Source organism: Trifolium pratense, linkage group LG5 (genome assembly GCF_020283565.1).
Source record: "Trifolium pratense cultivar HEN17-A07 linkage group LG5, ARS_RC_1.1, whole genome shotgun sequence".
Classification (NCBI taxonomy): domain Eukaryota; kingdom Viridiplantae; phylum Streptophyta; class Magnoliopsida; order Fabales; family Fabaceae; genus Trifolium; species Trifolium pratense.
In genome coordinates this window covers 17251301-17274273 of record NC_060063.1, presented here as the reverse complement: position 1 = coordinate 17274273, position 22973 = coordinate 17251301, and the positions used below count along the sequence as shown (strand labels likewise).

At 40.2% G+C, this 22973-nt stretch overlaps 2 long non-coding RNA genes across 2 annotated transcripts; one reads left to right on the top strand and one right to left on the bottom strand.

Moving 5' to 3' along the window:
* Positions 1-1078: 1078 nt before the first annotated feature.
* LOC123883639 lies at positions 1079-3606 on the bottom strand. The gene is made up of 2 exons (XR_006800342.1): positions 3285-3606; positions 1079-1353 (listed from the first exon to the last, which is right to left on the bottom strand). It is a non-coding gene; the product is annotated as an uncharacterized LOC123883639 (long non-coding RNA).
* A 16796-nt stretch (positions 3607-20402) lies between these two features.
* On the top strand, positions 20403-22747 carry LOC123883638. Its single transcript, XR_006800341.1, has 3 exons — positions 20403-21336; positions 21434-21630; positions 22526-22747. It is a non-coding gene; the product is annotated as an uncharacterized LOC123883638 (long non-coding RNA).
* The last annotated feature ends 226 nt before the right edge of the window (positions 22748-22973 follow it).

Here is a 22973-nt window from a genome sequence, read left to right as displayed (position 1 = left end):
TGTTGAAGTTAAGTTAAGAACTTGAAAAAGTTTTAAACTTGACTAAAACACAATTCAACCCCCCCCCCCCTTCTTGTGTTTTCACACCTTCAATTGGTATCAGAGCCTGGTTTGTTACTTTCACTTAACAGTGAGACAGTAAAGATCTTGTGAGAACACTATGTCTGGAGGAGACGATAGTAGCACTAGAACAACCGGTGAAGCCGGTGATGCCAGTGGTGCTGGTGGTGGTCCTAGAAATGCTTTTGGTTTTGACTACTTAAGTAATGAATCACATGAACATAGTGGCAATAGGAAAGCCCCTATATTCAATGGTGATGCATCATTATTTGAGTGGTGGAAGGAAAGACTGTATAGCAATATTACTGCTATTGATCATGAGTTGTGGGATTTGGTTGAGCTGGGAGTAACTTTTGAAAACTTAAATGAACATGGAAGATTGTCCATTGAGCATAGAAAGTTACTCACACCAGCTAACTTAAAAACCTACACTAAGCATCATAGAGTAAAGGACATTGTTGTTGGTGCTATTAGACATGAAGATTATGTCAGAATAGAAAATAAGTCTAATGCTAAATCTATCTTTGATTCTATGTGTGCTACCTATGATGGTAATGAAAAGGTTCAAGAGGCTAAGGCTAGTCTCTTGATAAGGCAATATGAACTATTCACTATGCAACAAGATGAAAACATTGAAACTATGTTTACAAGGTTTCAAATCCTTGTATCTGGTCTTAAAGCTCTTAAGAGAAGTTATTCCACCTATGACCATGTTCAGAAGATTCTGAGAAGTCTTCCTATTGCTTGGAGACCTAAGGTCACTGCAATAGAAGAAGCTCAAAATCTCAAGACTCTGAGTCTTGAGGCTCTGATAAGCAATCTCAGAAGCCATGAGATGGTTCTGAATGCTGACTCAGAAGCTAAGAAGAAGTCCAAGTCAGTGGCTTTACAGTCAACTAGGACTCCTTCTAAAGCTCTTAAAACTCAGCTTCTTGACCTTGAGGAGGAATCTTCTGTGTAACACCCAAACCCGTTATTTAATTAACTCTGCCTTTATAAAATCTTTTTCGAAAATACGCAGCGGAAAAATTGAAAATCTGATTATAAAGCGCTGGTTTGAATATCACAAAATACAAAATCCTCCGCATCAACACGATGCGTTATAAGTTATACAAAACCAATACTTTTCACAAAGAATAATTCTTATATGAAAACATAAGCAATTACAAAGTAATTTTCTAAAGGAATTTATATATATATATACAAAACCCCTTTTCTCCCCGTGTCACAATCAGAGCGGAGCTTCACCACGCTACTCGGACAAGCTAACATATAACCTGTCAATCTGGATATCTGAACCCCCAAAGGTTCCAATTAACACAAAGCAGAGAGTTAGTTTACATGATCAATAAAACAAGCATAAGAATGCACCTACGCTTTACACCACTATCATGCATACTACTAACTCACACGCACATTCATCAACAAATATTCCATTATAATTTACCAGACAAATTATAATTCAAACATCACTTGTACGTCAACAATTATCACATAATCGATCATCCACAAAATACACCAAACATATAGTTTCACGTCGTCTCGGACAATACCAAAACATCAACAAATACATTGTTCAGATTATGGTCATGACGGACCCTGCGTTGTTCATTTTATAGTCATGACGGACTCTGCTCCTCACATACGGATTAACAATCAACATTTACCAAGTATGTGTCAAACATCATTTATCATAAAATGCACACAAAATCCCTAATGCAATCTAATGCTTCACATTCATGTTATGTCCTCTAGACACCTCTAATGCATGTGGTACCATCGTCTTTATCAGGGTATTTCACCTCCGATATCCTTCTTTATCAAACAAATATAGTTCGATATCCTTCTTTATTGGACAAGCCAATATCCCTAAATATTCATGATGCATGCACTCAAAACTCATGAATATATCCACCAACAATTATGGCATATAGCCCATCAACAATAACGTGGAACACTATCCAACGTCCGTCTTTATTAAGATAATCAATACCTTAATATCCGTCTTTATCAAATAACATAATTCGATATACTTCTTTATTAGAATAACATAATTCTAATATCCTTCTTTATTAAGTTGATTAACACCTTAATATACTTCTTTGACATTTAAATAAACATCATCATTCATCAACAAGCTATCATCACATAAACATCAACACAACCCTCATGCAATTAATATATAACAACTACATTAAGCATGCCTCAACTCATAAAACAAACACCGGAATCGGAGTCTACACGAAAAACTGAGTAAAATAGGTTCCGGGGTCGAAAACCCTCAAAAGTCAACCAAAAGTCAACATTTTCAATCCTGTGAACAGTGCCTGCGCTGGGGCGCCGGCCTTCGTCACAAAACAGAGTCAAAATGGCATTTCTAGACTTCTCTGGGCGCCTGGGCGCCACTCCTCTAAAACGGTGCGCCACAGACAAATTGTGCAGGATTTCTGCAGGACAGCCTCTCATTGCAACGATCATAACTTGGGCTACGAAAGTCCAATGGAGACGCACATATACTCGTTGGAAAGCTAACAAACAGGGCTACAACTTTTATGTTGGCCACTAAAACCAGTTCACAACGAAAAGAGGTCAAAAATGCACGCAAAGGTTCAGACCTCATAGATAATAATTTTCTATATTTCTCATTTCAAACTCTAAACTCTGAAGACTCTCACATAGACCATTTTTCATATTCTAAACTCCATCACACATATATACATACTCAAAGCACTTACAAAAGTCCATTTAAACATCAATACATCATTCATTGCTTATTATTCAAAGAAATTCATGAACATTTTGCAAAACTCATCAACACTTTGCAAATCATTGAGCTTGGCTAAGGCCAATCTAGGGCTTAGGCAAAGCACACCAAAATAACCACACATCAACACAATCAACCAAGCATATTCATAAGCACTTAAACACAAGTATTTTAACCATCAAAAACACTTATACACATAGTTATGATTCCATTTATACAAGCTTGTGAACATATCAAAATTCATCAAGAACACAAACTTTTTCCTTAACAAACATCTACATATTCCCTCATACAATCATGTCATGAATAAATAACATCTCATGATCTTTTCCTTTCAATGATTCATGAAGAAAATCACCCAAAACCCCAAAGAAAATGAGTGAGAGAGTTTGGGAATGGAGGCCTAGACAACCTCCCCTCTCTTGAACCACTCATGAATCATGGAAACTAACTCTCTTACCTTAGAAATTTGATGAATCCTCAAGCTCCTCATGTTCTAGCTCTCATGAGCTCCTCTCTTTCTCAAGCCCTAGCACCCTCTTGCTTTGCTCTCTTGCTTGCCCTAGCTTAGGGATGATGATCCTTGAACTCCCATGATTCCAACAAGCTTCTAATGGATCAATTTGGTGAAGAAATGAAAATTTGTGATGGAAGGGAAATGATGAAGAAATGCCACGGCCAAAGAAGAGAGAAGAAGAAGAAGGATGAATGAACTTTGTGATTTTTCTCTTGTTCTTATCTCCTTTCCACCTTTATTGACTTTTCTTACCAACCAAGTATAAGAAAATATCTTCTCCTCCCACTTGCATCATAAACCGCCCCCCTTTCCCTTGCCTTGGCCCATTGGGCTTCAAGCCCACTTAACATGGTTTCGCTCACGTAACGCTCCTAACTCACGTATTAACTTATATTCGCGCCAATTAATTATTCGCCGCTTAATAAAATAATTATGAATTACGCCCTCGCGTAATAAAATAATTAAATAACGAATAATAAATTTCGGGTCGTTACATTCTGCAGATGGTCAAGAGGAGGAAATGAGTGAAGATGAGTTTGCTTTATTCACCAAGTTTCAGCAATGGAACAGATTTAACAAAAGAAACTTCAGAGGTAACAGCTCCAGAAATTTTGTCAACAAAAAGGATGATCAGAAGAACTGCTTCAACTGTAAGAAGCCAGGACACTTTATTGCTGACTGTCCAGAAATGTCTGCCAAAGACAAAAACAAAAGATACAGCTCAAAGAAGCAACAATTTAAGAGCAAATTGAAAAAGAGTCTGATGGCTACTTTTGAAGAGCTATCATCTGAGGAAGAAGTTGAGGAAGAAGAAGAGGCAAATCTAGCCCTGATGGCTTCAACTGACTCAGATGCAGACTCAGAGGATGAATCAGAATCAGATTCAGAAGTAACAGATGAGGTATTTTCTGACTGTTCTAAATCTCAACTTATAACTGCACTTAACAAGGTCATTGAGAAACATCTCAGAGTGTTAGGTAAACAAAAAGTTTTACAAGAAAAGCTTAACACTCTGACTGAACAAGCAGAACATTTTCAAGGTCTGTATCAAGAAACTCTGAATAGAGTGAATGACCTTGAAAAGGGTTGTGCTGTTTGTCACAAACCTATTGATGAGCAGGAAATAGCTCTTCAACAGTTTGTGCATCTCAACCTTGGGAAGAGCAAAGCTGCTAATAGAATTTATAATGTTTTGAGACATAGAGGAGAAGGACTTGGCTATGAATATGGTAGAACATATTCAAAGCTGAAGACCTTTGCCAAAAAGGTTGGAAAATCTTGGGTTTATTATGTTGTTCCACCAAGTGAAGAGGGAAAGAATCCTGGTATTGTTGAAAATGACAATGATGATCTGAGTGATTTAGAAGCTGACAGCTCAGAGGAACCAAGTTCCTCAGGATCTGGAAAGAAAAGTTCAGAAGATAGAAGTTGTTCAGAACCTGAGAACATTAGTTCAGATGTTCTGAAAGCTTCAAAATCTGGGACTTCAAATTCTGGATCCAAAGGAACTTCGGTACCTGAAGCTAGTCAATCTAAAAGATCAGAAGCTTTTAAAAGAAAAAATTCAAACTCCAAATCTCAGATGAAGTACAGGACTCAGATTATTTATGATTCTAGAGTCAGTAGATATAATCAATCAGAACATGGGATTGGTGATAAATACAAACCCTGGAATCATAAACAATCTGAATCCTGGAACAATAACAGATTTCAAACAAAGAAAAGGTTTCAAAAAGGTTATTATTCCAAACCAAGATCTTTCTCTAACACTAAACAACATAGTAAGCATTTGTGGACTAACAAGCGTGGACCCAGAAGATGGGTACCAAAAGCTGAAATAATGTATCATTCAGATTTACCAACTAGGAAAGGATATGTCCTACCTAGAGTATGGAAACAAGTCCTATGCAAAGGAAGAAGGGCTTATGTCCTAGACAAATGGCTGACAAGTTCTCAAGTTAACAATCAGAACTTGAGAAATGAAGAGGAAGAATACTGGGATGACTTTATCATTAACTGTGATGAAGAGTTCTACCGCAATGATTAAAGTTGTTTCTCATACAGCCTGCCACTCAAAGAAGTATCATGAATCACTCATGGTATCTGGATAGTGGATGTTCAAGGCATATGACTGGTGACAAACAACTATTTTCTAAGCTGACTATGAAAGAAGGAGGATCTGTTGGCTTTGGAGGTAATCAAAAAGGAAAGATAATAGGTACAGGTACAGTAGGTAATTCTTCCCTATCTATTAATGATGTTTGGTTAGTAGATGGACTCAAACATAACTTATTGAGCATAAGTCAATTTTGCGACAATGGTTATGTAGTTGTCTTTAATAAGGAATCATGTACTGTGTCTAAACAATCTGATAACTCCATTATATTCAAAGGTCTGAGAAAGAACAATGTTTATAAAATTAATCTTTCTGATTTGAATGAACAAAAAGTGATGTGTCTTTTGACCTTGAGTGAAGAAAAATGGATCTGGCATAAGAGGTTAGGCCATCTCTCCCCTACTTAAAGGATTTTCGCCCTCGAAAATTACGCTACTAAAACAACTCCGGATAACTCCTGTATCCGACCCTCCAATGAAACGTTCAAAACACTGCACATTACCAAGTTTGACAAAATTAATTTATCCCATCCAACACAATTTTTGTCTATTTATCAACAAGAGATCAAGGACGGCCAGTTCCTCAATTTGTCGATAAATATTCAACAATCATGATATCGGCACAAAACAGTCTTATCAAACCGCTAAAACGTCCACTCCGCACGAAACATCCATAGATTCATATTCTACGGTACTCACAACTCTACCCCAAAACAGGTATAACCAATCGAACTCTCCGAAAGATACTTCCGTGGAATACTTCCACAACTCCATAATTCTCTGATTCCCTCATGAATCACTTAACCGTGTTACATCACTTATTCATATTCGAATCTTATTCCAACTTATCACTTGATAGTTCAATTCCAACAATCACTTGATGACCAACATTCTCAAACTTCATTGACACATGCTAAAAACTACCGTCTCTAACCGTCAAATTCCTTTTCTCACATATCTCCAATCATTGAGTCGAATCCCAACACGACTATTCCGTTCCCAAGTAATCTCTCAACCAACATTTGCATTCCTTAACGCAACATTTTCCAATACCACTTCTCCTTAATCCCTTAGCAATTCGCTACTTCAAAATTAGGCTACCGCCTAAAATTGGTTCTCCAAACAATCATAACCTCTATCTCGTTGATTCCAACAACATCTTCAATTCTCTCACACTCCATCTATCCATGTTCCCCATCATCTTGTATTGCAACAAGCACACTCTTCTCCGTTTATTCACTCATCGAATTAAATCCACAAAGCTCCAAATACTCGTCATACGATCTAATCCCATCCATTAAATTCTAATCAACCTTTGTCTTAGTATTCTTACTCATGACTCCTTGTCTAATCCCAATATGACATCTCTAGAAAATTTCCAAAATTCTCGTCCAAATACATTTTAAGTTATGCACCAAGTCACTACCGTTTCATCATCCATGATGAAACAATTTAAAATCCTTTACTTCATTGTCACCGATTGTGACCATACCTCATCAACATCCACGATGCATCTAACAAAACTAGTCTCTACCGACTCTTCCATTCCATGAATCCAAATTCCTTAGCAAATACTTACTCACTCTTATCTTGTGGGCACTACCAAATGCTCTCTGACACTTACCTTAGGCATCACTTTCAACTCCTTACTATATGTGCTCAAACACAACATCTACTCATATGTGCGGTAACCCTTTTCGCAAACTCTCACCTAACACAAGTCACTTCCAACATGACCTCCTATTACTCACTCTCAACACGTTCTCCAACGGCTAACTTTCTTATTCTTCATCATTCAAAAATAATACCTCTCTTTTAGCTTCATCTCCACTTCTAGGATCTCATTCAACTTCGACACAAATTGCCCTGTCATTATCCAAATCCAATTACCCTTTCTTCGGCAAGCCTCTCACAAAATCTTTCGAATTGTTATCCTACTTCCATCTTCGAATAAACTCGACTACTCATACAATCCTCACTTCCAACGATTCAACAAACATATCAATCCTATTATGATATTTCTCAATTCCATTCTCATCTACTTTAAAACCTACTTCCCTTCATCAATTAATTAACACCAACAGTTCACTAATCTTCACATCTCTTTCTCTAAGTTTCTCAAACCTCTTCTAGAAATCACCTCGCACACTAGACTTAGAACTCCGACTTGTTCAACCAATTCAACATACTACCATATGCACGACTCACGTAAAACTTCTTACTCCAACATCCGGTACAACATCCGATCCCCTTGGATGACAACTTACTTCAAAATCATCACCTCTCAAGAATCCTAATCACTTCCACTTCTACATATTCAACTTCTTCTAATCGAATAGGTACTTCAACTTCGCTCCACACAAACCATATATCCATACTTCTAGTGCAACACACGATCCTTGATCGTCCCGAATGCTCTTCATCTTACTTAACCAATCTCACTAACGCCCCACGGCGAAACACTTGGCCCGACAACTTCTCTTCTAGTAGTTTCTCACAACTTGTTGCTCCCATTCGTTCCACTTCAAACAACGTCACCTATTCCTGAATATTCCGCTTCAAGAACATCTCTACTCATCTCATCTTCTCACGATCGAAACATCTCGGAGGGATATAACCTTCTCCCCCACTTATCTCAAACCCACCTACACTCTTCCACTAGAACTTCTGGTGCTCACACCTAACGGTTCTATCGTCTCTAAACATATTCTTCCTAAGAAGAAACTAGTATCGACATCGTTTATACGCATGTCGCATACGGGGGACAAAACTTAACCCACGATACCTAAACACTAACACAAATTCATGCAAGCATTCAAGTGACCTATACTTCCCTCACTTCTCAAAGTTAGGAAATCAAAACAACACAAGGAAAATGAACATTGCATAGCAATAATTCATACTCACATTCAATCAACTCAGAACAAGACGTCAACAAAATAAATTTCTTGTCTGGCTCCCTCGCTTAGCAAAAGCTAGCGAGCTCCCGGCGAGACAAGTCAAAAACATTCACAGGATTTAGCAAGACTTAGCGAGACTCAGCGAGGTTCATTCTTCGCCTAGCGAGCACATCCAAAAATCTGGGTGCTCTGCTACGGTTTTGAACTTACGCTCACTAAACTCTCGTTTTCTCGACTCACTAATCCACAAAATCCAAACATATAACAAACACATACCAGGACACATTAATATCCTACTCTTCTCACCATTTTGAAAATTAATTTTCACTCACCCAAAAGAAAATAACTCTATATTTTCATCAAAATCTTCAAGAAATAATATTAGTTTTTAAAATTATTTCAAATCATTACCACATGCAGTTTTATATCATGCCGGATCGTCACATGCAGTTTTACATCATGCCGGATCATCAACAATTAGCAAATAAGCATCATTCCATCAAGTTTAAACTACAAAAAGGTTAAACTCAACGCATATACAACTATTATAAACATAGGAGTATAGCACTCACACCATTACTCACAAAAAGAACGAATAATTTAATCCAATTCACATCACTCATAGTTCCTAAATAAACAACATGAATGATTTCACAAAACAAACACAACAATATTGTTAGACAAACACGACTGACACACAACACTCACTTGGTCTGACTGCACAGACCTGCTCTGATCGACACATAACCAACACAGTCCGAAGACAACGGGGCTCTGATACCAATTGTAACACCCAAACCCATTATTTATATATTTCTACCTTAGTAAAATCTTTTTCAAAATACGCAACGGAAAATCACATTTAATTTATTGAATGTCGGTTCGAGTATTACACTCCTCTACCAAAATAATACTAATGTAGTTAATTAGTAAAAATACTTGTTTATACAAATGTTAAATCAACTAATGTATTTATTAGCTATACAAAACAACCTAGATAAGGAGACTCTATATACATATAAACCCCTTTTCCCGTGTCACAATCAGAGCAGAGCTTCACCGACGACTCGACATCGAATACCACAAAACCTGTAAATCTGGACCCCCAACGGTCCAGCACATAACACATAAAAGAGAGTTAGATAACATACTCAAAATATACAAGTGTAAGTAAATGGTACTTAAACACTTCTTCATAAAAACATGCATAATCATACATTATACATATACATCACCATCATTCATGCATATTCATATATCATGCATATACTTCATTTATCACCTAATCAATCATCCACAAAATACACCAAACATATAGTTTCACGTCGTCTCGGACAATACCAAAACATCAACAAATACATTGTTCAGATTATGGTCATGACGGACCCTGCGTTGTTCATTTTATAGTCATGACGGACTCTGCTCCTCACATACGGATTAACAATCAACATTTACCAAGTATGTGTCAAACATCATTTATTATAAAATGCACACATAATCCCTAATGCAATCTAATGCTTCACATTCATGTTATGTCCTCTAGACACCTCTAATGCATGTGGTACCATCGTCTTTATCAGAGTATTTCACCTCCGATATCCGTCTTTATCAAACAAATATAGTTCGATATCCTTCTTTATTGGACAAGCCAATATCCCTAAATATTCATGATGCATGCACTCAAAACTCATGACTATATTCATCAACAATTTTGGCATATAGCCCATCAACAATAACGTGGAACACTATCCAACGTCCGTCTTTATTAAGATAATCAATACCTTAATATCCGTCTTTATTAGAATAACATAATTCTAATATCCTTCTTTATTAAGTTGATTAACACCTTAATATACTTCATTTATACTTCATACATGATTAACAATCGTTATAAGCATCAACAAGCATCAACAATCATGTAAGAATAAGACACTGATTGAAAATACATGCAAAGGAAGATAGCAGATGAAAAATTGGTGAAATCTGCAGCATTTCCGCCTGGGGCGGAAATATTTACGTTTGAGGCGGAAGTTTTCGCCTGAGGCGCAAAAGTTTACGTTTGAGGCGCAGAAACATCTGAAAGGTTGACTGCTCACTGCTCTTCCGTTTCAGGCGGAAACTATTGTGCCTGAGGCGGAAAAACATGCGTTTTCTACACAAAAACGCCCAAAAATCCCATTTTTCATGTTATAAATCCCAAAAGAGTTTGTATTCAAGCTTAACAAACATAGATAAACACAAAAGGACAGTTCATTTCTCAGATCTACGTCATAAACATCGAAAAAGTAAAGATTGACACTTTTTCATCAAAACTCTCAAGAACACAAAGTTCTTGAGTTTAATCCATTAGAAAACTCGTTTTAACCATTATTTCCGTTCATTAATCATGTTACAAGCATGTTAAACATATTAAGAACCTTAGGAACGATTTCCATCAAGAAAATCCATTCCAATCTAAACGAAAATGGGGTGGAGGAAGTTCGGGTAAGGAGAAATCGACATTCTCCCCTTCCTCGAATCACCCACGACTATGGAACCTACTCTCATACCTGGATTCGAAGAAAACACGACGAAGATCTCGAATCCCTAGCTCTCCCCTTGCTCTAGCTCCCAAGCTCTCCTCTTCTTCCTCTCTTTCTCACAAGAACATGAGAAAAATGAAATGTTTCTCCCTTCCCCTAGGCCATATGGGCGCCCCTCACACACACAAGGCCCATTGGGCCTCAAGCCCAATTGGCTTGGCCCAATAATGTAACGACCCAAAATTTAGTATTCGTTATTTAATTATTTTACTACGCGAGGGCGTGATTTATAATTAAATTATTAAGCGGCGAATAATCATTTAGCGAGAACGTAAGTTAATGAGCGAGAAGTTATGTTGATTGGGCCTTGGGGCGTGTAAGTGGTTATTGGGCTTAGCCAATTGGGCTTTGAATCCATGAGAATAGAGAGAGCTATAAGTAGCAAGTCAACCATGAATAGTCTCATAATTTATGTTTCATGAGAAAGGAAGATTGAGAGCTAGGGCAAGAGCCAAAGAGAAAGAGAAGAGCAAGCTTGTGGATTCGTCGAGCTAAGGTACGAGAGTTAGATTACATATTCGTGATTGATTCGAAAGAGGGGAGGATGTCGATTCCTCCATTCCCAAACTCTTTCCACTCTATTTTCTTGTGGGTTTTATGGGTGATTTTCTTAATGGAAAATGGATTCTTTTGATCCTAACATGTGTAGTGAACTCATGGTAGATGAGGTAAACAACTTTGAGGAGTTGAAAATGGGTATATGTAGATGTTTGATCAACGATTTGCATGTTTTGTTAAAGTTGCTTAAAACCCAAGAAATTGGCATGATTTTGATTGTTTGAGGTATTTGGATGTTTGGAAGGGATGATTAATGTTCCTTGATATCATATATGCTTGGAATTGCTGTTTATAAGAATTTATAACATGTTTGAATGAATTTTTGAGTTGGTTCAATGTTAAACCGCCTTACTGAAACTCAAGAACAGATATTTTTCTGGTATAGTTCGCTAAGCGACCAAGAGTTCGCTGCAGCGAACATGTTCGCCACAGCTCGCCAATGCTCGCCATGAGCAGGTGACTTCCTGGTGAGGTTCGCTATGACTCGCTGAGCCTTCGCTCAGCGAAGGCCTCTGTGACAGCAAATTTTGTTGATGTTTGTAAGTGTAATTAGGCACTTGTAACATGGTTTAAGGGTATCCTTACATGTTTGTTGATACATGTTGATGTTGTTAATGCTTATTGTTAATCGTTATGTGATTGATAAACGTGTATGCAATAAGTTGCAGTTTAAAGTGAGTAATGTGATGCTTTGGCATTAAATTGCAATGTTAAGGAAATGATGTGTGTTTTATGACATAAGTGTAAATGAAACCTTGTGTGTATAAAAATGAGTATGCAGATAATTATCATGTGAATAATTATGATTTGAGTGATAGGATATTGTGTTATCCTAATGTGTTAGATGTCGGAATTGTGTTTCCGCATCAGTGAATGAATAGCTTCGAGCTAGATAGCGTCATGTATTTGATGTGTTTAAAAGTAATCATGCATTCATGAATAATTGTGTTATGGGAATCATGTGAATTCCAATAATTGATGAAAATGGTTTATGTTTATGAAAAGTGGTCGAAGATGGGATTATGTTATCCGAGATCTGGAACCCATATCCAAACATGATATAAAACTGTGTGACTCCTCTTTATGGGAGAGATGGTTGATGATAGCCATATCCTACATGATATAAAACTGTTATTGAGCTTATCCAAGGGAGATAAGGTGGTTCGGTAAGTTCCGACGCATCCAACAAGATGTAAAACTGGGTTCATCTTAAATGGGGTGAATAGCAGCATCCAACATGATGTAAAACTGGTTTGGTCCACCATTGGTGAGACGCTTATCCTGCATGATGTAAAACTGCTGATGTAGAGTCCGTACATGACTATAATCTGAACAGTCCGTACATGACTATAATCTGAACAGTCCGTCATGACTGAAATCTGAACAACGTGGAAATGGTACCACATGCATTAGTTGTGTCTAGGGGACATGACATGAGTAAATGGCATTAGATTGCATTAGGGTAAATGTGCATATACTTGATCATTGTATGTGACATTATCTGATTGGATTGTAATGTGTTTTCCGTATGTGTTAAGCTTTGGTATTTACTAATTGTTTAATACTGTGATTGTTGCCATGTCTTGGTATATGAGCAGAGTCCGTCATGACTATAAAATGAACAAGTGTAGAGTCCGTCATGACTATAAAATGAACAATTTGGTAGTGTCCGAGAAGACGTGAAACTATATGATTGGTGTGTTTGTAAATGAATGATTAATTGGTAGTCGTATTTGACGATGTATGTGCGTGAGTTAGAAATGTATGATAGCGTGTGAAGTGTGTAGTATACTACTCACACTTATATTTATGTTCATGTTTTCTAACTCTCTGCTATGTGTAATTGCTGGACCTTTGGGGGTCCAGGTTGACAGGTTATGTGTTAGCCTCGTCCGAGTGCAATGGTGAAGCTCTGCTCTGATTGAGACACGGGAAAAAGGGGTTTTATATATATATATAGAGTCCTTTGAGAACACTCTGTTTGGTTTAGTTTCATTTTGAAAATGTATCCGTTTTGTATGACTAATGACGCATCGTGTCGATGCGAAGATTTGTGTTGTTTATTCAAACCTTTTACTAATTAATTGTATTAGTATTATCTTTGAATGAAGCTTGTAGTATTCAAACCAGCGCTTTATAATCATATTTTCAATTTTTCCGCTGCGTATTTTCGAAAAAGATTTTATAAAGACAGAGTTAATTAATAACGGGTTTGGGTGTTACAAATAACATGATAACTCTCACTATTCGCTTAATAACTAAAGTACTCGATAAATAACTCTAGTTATTAACTTAATTAAAATGCCACGTTAAATAAAATATTTTAACACATTAAAATTAATAATATGAAAATTGGGTCGTTACATATGAGTCCAACATGGTTGCTGCAGCTACTTTTAGTTTCAACAATGCCGTGGCCCAGCTTCGGATCCTCAACCCTGGCTTGTCCGAGGAAGGTTTGGACGAGGATAAGGAAGTTATTGATGGCCGAATTTGCTCGCCTCCTGATTGTAATTAAATTTGTGTATTTATTTGACCTGCTTGGGCTTTATGTTTGCCCCTTTTGATGTAATCGACAATTATTGCCCCTCGCGGTCTTTTTATCTCAGCACTTATTTATTTGCTCGCTTTTTGCCTTTATCTTCGTATTTAGATTTAGGTTTTATGTGGCAATTTTCGTGCGATGTTTTTGTTTCTAGCCTTGATTGTCTTTGCTTGCAACTTTAACTTAATTAATTTTCCAAACATTCTATACGCCGAGCTATTCGTGTCTTCGCACTAGTGTGTGTTCGGACGGTGGTCATCGTTATGATAGCTAGTACCATTGATGCCGAGCTTAGAAGGTGCGGGGAACCATTCTAAGTGTTTGGAGATGTTCATCCAAACTAGTAATGAGGAGAGGGGATGTTGTTAAGCTTTCCTCCTCGGGGTGTGAACATCCCATCGCGAGCTGGGGTTCTACCGGGCGTGTACTAAGACGATGGCGTTCCGTGGTCTAGAACTTTCCTCGCCAACATCATCGAGCCCCTAATGTCTCGACTTTGTTTTATACTTTAAGATTTGTGCCCGTACCTAAGCACTCCTCCGTTGTATAGGCGCGCTTCTCATGGACGAATACACAGCCTTCGTCGAGGGATGGTCTTCGAGCTTCCCTCAACTATAGTATTGTTTGAGCTTTTCGGCATTCGAAGGTCCGGGAAGTTCTTTTCCATAAAGGTCTTCCAAGTAATAAGCGCTGTTTTCAGTTTTGGCTCGGACTCGATAAGGTCCTTCCCAATTCGCCGCGAGTTTGCCGTCGCGGGAATCTTTTTGATTGCGTCGTAGTACTAATGTACCAACGTCGAATTCTCGCTTGATGACCCTTTTATCGTGCCGTTTTGCTATTTTTTGTTTCAAAGTTGCTTCTCGGAGGGCCGCGCCCTCTCGAAGTTCTTCTAAGAGGTCGAGCTCTTCTCTTAGCATGTCTTGGTTATTCCCTCCTTCGAGGGGTATCTCTGTTCGGAATGAAGATGCCCCCGTTTCTACCGGGATCACTACTTCTGTTCCGTATGTTAATCGAAAAGGCGTTTCTCCCGTCGTAGAGTGCGGGGTTGTTCGGTAGGACCAGAGTAGCTGTGTAGTTCTTCTGTCCATTTACCCTTTGCTTGATCTAATCTCCTTTTAAGCCCTCGTAGTATAACCCTGTTCGCAGCCTCGGCTTGGCCGTTTGTTTGAGGGTGTTCGACAGAGGTAAAATGCTGAGTTGTGCCTATCTTTGCCATATATTCTCGCACTTTCTTGTCTGTGAATTGAGTCCTGTTATCTGTAATGAAAACTTGAGGGATCCCAAATCTCGCAAGTATATTGCGTTTGAAGAATCGCAGCACATTGAATGTTGTGATGCTGGCGAGGGGTTCGACTTCGATCCATTTTGTGAAGTAGTCGACAGCTACTATTAGGTACTTGTTTTGTCCTGCTGCCGTCGGAAATGGTCCTAGGAGATCCATCCCCCACCAAGAAAAGGGCCACGGGGACGAGAGCGTCTTTAGCTCGTTCGGAGGGGCCAAGTGCATATCCCCGTGTTGTTGGCATTTATCGCATTTTTTGACATGCTCTTTTGCATCTACTTGCATGGTGGGCCAGTAGAATCCTGCTCGCAAAGCCTTTCTGGCCAAGGAGCGTCCACCAATGTGCTGGCCGTTTATTCCCTCGTGGATTTCGCTGAGGATCGAGCTTACCTCGCTTTCCTCGACGCATCTTAGCAGAGGGACGGAAAATCCTCGGCGATACATTTTCCCATTTAGGATTACGTATGCGCAGGCTCTTCTTTTGACTTTAGCTGCCTCTTTTTTATCAATTGGGAGGTTTCCCGTGTTCAAAAATTCGAGCATGGGTGCCATCCAACTGTTGGCGTTGATTTCGCATATCAGGAATACCTCGGAAGGTTTCACTATGCTCGGTTTGGACAGCGTTTCCTGAATAAGCGATTGATTTCCGCCTTTCTTCTTCTTCGTGCTCGCGAGCTTTGATAGAATATCTGCTCTTGCGTTGTGTTCGCGGGGAACATGTTTGACTTCGGATTGCTTGAATTTGGTTAATTTTTCTTTGATCAAGTTCAAGTATTCCGTGAGTCGCTCGTCTTTTGTTTGGTATTCCCCGGCTATTTGTGATGCGACGAGCTGTGAATCTGTGAATATCTTAATTTCCTCGGCTTCCATATCCTCGGCCAATCTCAACCCTGCCAAGAAGGCTTCGTATTCGGCTTGATTGTTTGTGGTGGGAAAGGCGAGTTCGAGCGAGACTTCTACGAGCACCTCTTCGCTGTTTTCGAGCATTATTCCAGCACCACTCCCTTGTGGATTTGAGGATCCATCCACGAAGATGGTCCATTTGTTTCTATCCGGGGTGGATGGTATGGTCATCTCGGCTACGAAGTCCGCTAGCACTTGGGCTTTTAAAGCCTTTCTGCTTTCGAAAAAGATTTCAAATTCGGAAAACTCGAGCGACCATTTTAGCATTCGTCCTGTCATGTCCGGCCTCGCGAGGAGTTGTTTAATTGGTTGATCGGTTCGAACAACGATGGAATGAGCTAAGAAATAATGTCTTAACTTCCTCGCGGCCATGACTACTGCTAAGGCCGTTTTTTCAATCTGTAAGTACCGGAGTTCTGGTCCTTGCAGAGCCTTACTCACAAAATAGACGGGTTTTTGCCCTTGCTCGGTTTCTCTTATGAGAACGGCGCTAATGGCCTCCGATGCTACGGCAAGGTAAAGGTATAGGGTCTCCCCCTCGTTGGGTCGCGTTAAGACTAGGGGTTCGGATAATGCTCGTTTTAAGTGTTGTAGCGCGTCCTCGCATTCCTTCGTCCATTCGAATGCGGATTCTTTTCGAAGTAATTTGAATAAGGGTAGCGCGTATTGAGCGGATTTTGCGACAAAACGAGATAAGGCTGTGAGCATCCCATTTAGTGATTGGATCGATTTTTTCGAGTCCGGTGTAGGAAACTCAAAAAATGCTCTGCATTTATCGGGGTTAGCTTCAATTCCTCTTTCGGTTAAGTAAAATCCGAGGAATTTCCCAGCTTTTACGCCGAACGTGCATTTTTCGGGATTGAATCTCATGTTATACTTTCTCGGTTGGTCGAATACTCTTTTCAAATGGGCTGTATGATCGACTTCCTCTTCGGATTTGACGATCATATCATCCATGTAAACTTCGAGCATGTCACCAATTTCATTATTGAAGACTTTGTTCATCATCCTTTGGTATGTGGCGCCTGCGTTTTTAAGCCCGAAAGGCATTACATTGTAATAATAATTACCGGATTCGGTCATAAACGCTGTTTTCTTTTTATCGATTTCAGCCATTTTTATTTGATTATAACCCGAGTATGCATCCATAAACGATAATAATTTAAATCCTGATGAATTATCTACTAATTTGTCTATGTTAGGTATAGGGTAAACGTCTTTAGGGCAAGCCCTATTAAGATCGGTATAGTCAACACACATGCGCCATTTTCCATTCGATTTCTTAACAAGTACAACATTGGATAGCCAGGTGGTGTACCTAGCTTCCGAAATGAAATTTGCCTCGAGGAGTTCTTTTACAGCTTTTTCAGCAGCCTCCGCTTTCTCGGGAGACTGCTTCATACGCCGCTGAACAACGGCACTAGCCCTAGGATCTAAAGTCAATTGATGACAAGCGACCTCAGGGTCGATTCCGGGCATATCTGCAGCGCTCCAGGCGAACAGTTCAGCGTTGTCCTTTAGGCAAGCGATCAGCTACTTTTTGACCAAGTCGGGGAGTCCGGTTCCAATCTTGATTCCTTTGAGGGGATCTTCGCCCAATGGCACCAGCTCGAAATCTCCGTCCGGAATTGGGCGGTAGATTTTCTTTTCAACAATGGGGAGGTCCTTCTGCTTATCTTCATGATGCTCCTTTTTTGTGAGTCGAGCATCGATGTCGACAGAAGTTCCAATAGTGTTTACCCCCGAATATTTCTTTGGTTCTGATTTCTTGGGGGTCACCACGGTGCTCAGATTTTTCGCCGCAGCTTCAAAGCATCTTCTCGCAGCAGCTATGTCACCGTTGATGGTTGCGACCTGATCGTCTTGTGTGTAGTATTTCATCTTCAGGTGGATGGTGGACGACACAGCGAACAACTCGGCTAAGGTGGTCCTGCCGATGATGCAGTTGTATAGCGAGGGGCAGTCGACGACCATGAATTGTGTCCTCACGGATTTCATTGCTTTTTCCTCGCCGAAGGTGACGATGAGGGCCACGTATCCCCAAGGTGTGGTAGTCGACCCGTTGAACCCCTGGAGGTCAGGCCCTACATATGGAATCAGGTTCTTCTCCGACAGCTGGAGTGTTTTGAAGAGCCCTGAGTACATTACGTCGCACGAGCTCCCCTGATCTACGAGGATGCGGTGGACGTCGAAGTTCGCCATGCAAGCTCTTACCAGCAGTGGTATTTGGTAGTTTGGCGAGCCTCCAGGAACTTCTACTTTGTAGAAGGCCAGTGGGTTGGAGCCTTCCTCGGGCTTAGAGACGGCGACGGGATTCACCGAGCAAATGCTCTCCAGTTCATCAAACTTTCTTTTCACTGACCCGATGGTGACTTTGCTGATCCCTCCCCCTGTTATTACCATTGCTTTGGGGAAATTTTCCCATGAGTCATTCATATGTTCGTTGAAATACCTCATGAGTGCTTCTTCATCCGACCCTGGGAAGGGAAGGGGAATTTTTGGTGCCGAAATGGCGAGAGCCTGTGGGACTACGGCTCGGTTATTTTCCTGCTCGGAGGCATCAATGGCCATGGCGACCTCTTGAGGCTCCCGTTGTTGTACTTGTTCGTTGTTCTGAACATATCTTCGGGCGTAACCCTTTTGTATCAAAATCTCGATGGCGTCTTTTAAATGGACGCAGTCTTCAGTAACGTGCCCGTGGCTTTTGTGATAACGACAAAATTTTGTCTTATCAGTATTTGCCTTCATGGGCTGCTGCCTTGGGAAATGGATTCCGGCTTTTTTGAAGTCCGCAGCGGAGACTTCTGCAAAAATGCGATCTCTGGGAGCATTTAATGGAGTGTATGCTGTGAACTTTCCACGTGGATGCTTGGACTCTTTGACCCTATCCTCCCTTCCTTTTTCGTTACCTCTTCGCGAGGTTTCAGCTTCATCTTTCTCATGGTTCCTGGGTTTTTCATGACTTTTAGGCCTCCTCAAATCTATGGCTTTCTGCTTTTCTTCGTAGGCGATGTATTTCTTTGCCTTTTCGAAGAAAGCGTCCAGCGTCTTTGGCTCTTCGATGCCAACAGCTTTGGCAAAGTCGCTGTCTCGACGAATTCCCCTGTCGAGGAGGTACAGTTTCATACTCTCTTCGACCTTTACCTCGACGGCCGCTTTGTTGAAACGCTCGAGATAGGACCTGAGGGGCTCCGTTTCGCCTTGAATGATGGCTTCGAGTGTCGCTTCTGTTTTTGGATGACGCCTCGAAGATGTGAAGTGGGCCAGGAAGCGGGCGCAGAGATCCGACCAGGAATCGATGGATCCCGGCGCCAAACTCTTATACCAAGCCATAGCGCCTTTCCTCAGGGTCGTGGGAAAGAGCTTGCACTTGATAGAGCCTCGTACATTTCTGTACTCGAGGAGAGCCTCTAAATTCTCGATGTGCTCGTCTAGGTCTGTCGAGCCATCGTAAGTATCCATTGCCGGTGGTTTTTCGAGGCCGACCGGTAGAGGGAGTTCCCGAATCCTGCGGGAGAGGGGACCCTGGTGGCTGTCCCTCTTCTCCGGGGATCGGTGTCTTTGGTGGCGAGGAGGATTATCCCTTCTAGGGGAATGTCTCCTTGGAGGGGTGGAGTTTCGAGATACTTCCTCGTTTCTCCTCGGGATCATCCTCCTTTCGCTCCTTCTGCGAGGGGGTGAGCGTGACCTGGAGAAACTTCTTCCCCTCACAGGCGTGGGTGAGCGGTGAGCTCGGCGGGCTTGCACCGTCACCCTCGACTCAGCCATTGCGTCTATTCGACGGCTTTGGGATTCGAGCCTTTGGTTCTGTTGCTCGAATTTTTGGTTCTGTTGCAGGATCAAGTCTGACTGTCGATTGATAGCGTTGACCAATGCAGCCATGATGTCCTGCATGGGAGCACTTAATGGGACAGCCGCTGCCGGAGTCGCCTGTGGCGGGTTAGCCACATGGATCTGCGGTTCTTCCGGATTGTAGGGCTCATCGCGCATGTTTTGCCCTCCTTGGCTGTCTTTCGTTACGGAGGCGAACTGGCCGTCCAGCGGGTGGTATGGTGCGTAGTCCATTGGTTGAGCGTTGTTCTCTGCCACGTGCTCCGGAACCTGGTGGTTGTTGACGTCAGCCATTGATCGCAAAGTGGTTGTTTTGAAGGAATTTTTGTTTTTGGTTTGGGAAAATGTAACATCCCAACTTTAATTAATAGAGAAATATTAATTAAGGGAAATTATCATAGACAAATTGGAAATAGTGAGTATAACTTATCACACATAGCTAACAATTACTAGTGGAAACCACATATTACTAACAAAGGATCAAGTGGGACCTACACTCTTGCTTATAACCACACAACCATATGACTAAACCATCCATTCATTTCCACTTCCTGAGAAGGGAAAAATCAGAAAACAAGCTCTCTCCACTTCTCTCTCCCTCACGTTCTACCACCACCACCACCAAAAGCTCTATCTTCATCTCCAACCACCTATTCACATCAGAAATTTAGCATGCAATTGAGGAATCAGCTTCATAAGTACTGCATTAACCAAGATAAAGTCTCAAACACTACCCCTTTCACCTTCCTCTCAATTGTAACTCGCCCAAATCTCCACCAAACATGTTAGTAATGCACTAATTCCTTGATTCTAGACCTGCGCACCTCTATTCGGAACTTGTAGCAGCAATGGGTAGTCCTAAAACACAAGAATTGATGAAAACAATGAAGGATTAGAGAGGGACTGTTATCGCAGGTTTGCCTAGCGAATCGGGCTTCTCGCTTAGCGAGGAGCAGCAGAACAACTTGCTTCTGCATGTTGCTGTTTCCATTTCTGCCCAGCCACTCTTGATTATCAGTAAGAAAACTCAGAGCTTTGTTCCTTTCCTTAAAAGAATCTGTACATTCTTTGATGTTAGAAATTATCATTAATTCCATTCTTGGTAATTACATGTGGTTTATGTGGAGAAAGAGGCTTGGTTAAATAATTGGAGCTAAGCATGGATTTAAAAGTGGAAATCAGAACCACTATAGAGGAAAATGGAAGCTTAAGAGCAAGATTCAAGGTCTGGGTTTGGAAGAAGCAACCAAATTGAAGGGATTGATAATCAAGGTACATGGTAAGGAATTCTGCATAAATTCGTATGGACCTACTGCTAGTAATATAGTCATAACTGTTGCCGTATAATCCAGATTGAATGGTTGTTGACTTTTTAGAATCGGGACGAATTTCCCTACAGTTTGAGTATCCCTTTCATAGGTTTTGGTTTGGTAATGAGGTCTGGAGATGCGTTTAAAGATGGGGTCTGATGCTGTGATTTTTGGCTGCGGGTTTCTACGTGTTTAAGTCACACGAACTGATGCATAAGTGTGGAATCTCGAATTCACTCAAGGATTTTCATCTACGGATTGAGGTGGGTTCCCTTAGAAGCTCAACCTTCATGATTAGTTAGTACCTTAGTTGCCCAAAATATATGCATGACAATATTAGTTTAGAAAGAAAGTTAAGTTACTTACCGTAAATTATGATTTGCATGATAACATTAGGATTTAGGGTGAATTAGTGTATGAGAGGAGCTTAATCCCAAAGTTCTTCTCCATTTTAATCATTTAATCTATTATGGTGTGCACAACTATTAGAAAGAGGGATTGTAGGCAAATTTATGCATAGTTTACACAAAACAGAATGCTGAATTGGTATCCTCTCTAAGTCAGAATAGCAGATCAGTATCCTGCAAAATCTTTTAAAATGCGTATGCTTTCACTCTTTTTAGATCCCTGGCTCTTTTAGATATTTTCCTGTGGATACTATAAGTACATTAAATAATTAGAATGTTAATTACACGTTAGGTACATGATAATCAGGACAAGTTAGTATTAACCCGGGAGGGAATTCATGGGCAGGATAACAATCAGGATTATTAAGTTAAGTTTAAGAAAGTCAATCAATTATGGTGGTTACTTATGTACCACGTTATGGGATTCGTTAGAATCCAATCATGTTATGATTGTGAGCTTCAGCCGTGTCGATGTACATTATTATCGCAGACGGACATGTCGGGCCTCTGAGACCGGCTCACCTCAGAGTGTCTTTGTTATGAATAAAACGAACAAGATATATAATTTGTGTTACACCTTTATGTATTATGTTATGAAATTATGTTATGTAAATCATGTTCAGAGATTGACTATCAGGATCAGAGAACTATTAGTTCGTCAGTTGCCCCGGTATAGACACCAATAGTAATTGGGTAGTAGGAATCCACTGAGACGAAGTGACTGTCTCATCCCCCACTTATTTGATTTCAGATAAACAGGTTGATCAAGATATCATGGTCTACAAGCATGGAGTTCAGATACTTGGATTATGCTAGTTAAGCTGACGTCATGTTATCTTATATTTGTATAAGATTTAGTTTCTTTATGTTTTCAGTTGTTAGCTCAATTTAGTATTAATCTCTTGGATTTTGTAATCCTATTTATGTATTCGGACAATATGTAATGAAAATTTAATGTTTCCCGATTCAGTTATATACACTCTTATCGATATTCTAGATAAATTGACATGGGGTGTTATAATTGGTATCAGAGCAGGTCGATTCAGTATCGGACCTTGCCGTGGATATCGGGACTGCAGCAGTCGACGCCACAAGAATATGTTGAGTAACGCCAACAAGTGGCAAGCAGAATTGAGAATAGTACGTGACGTAATACCAGTAGTAATAGGCATATCAAGACATGCACGAACCGGACGCAC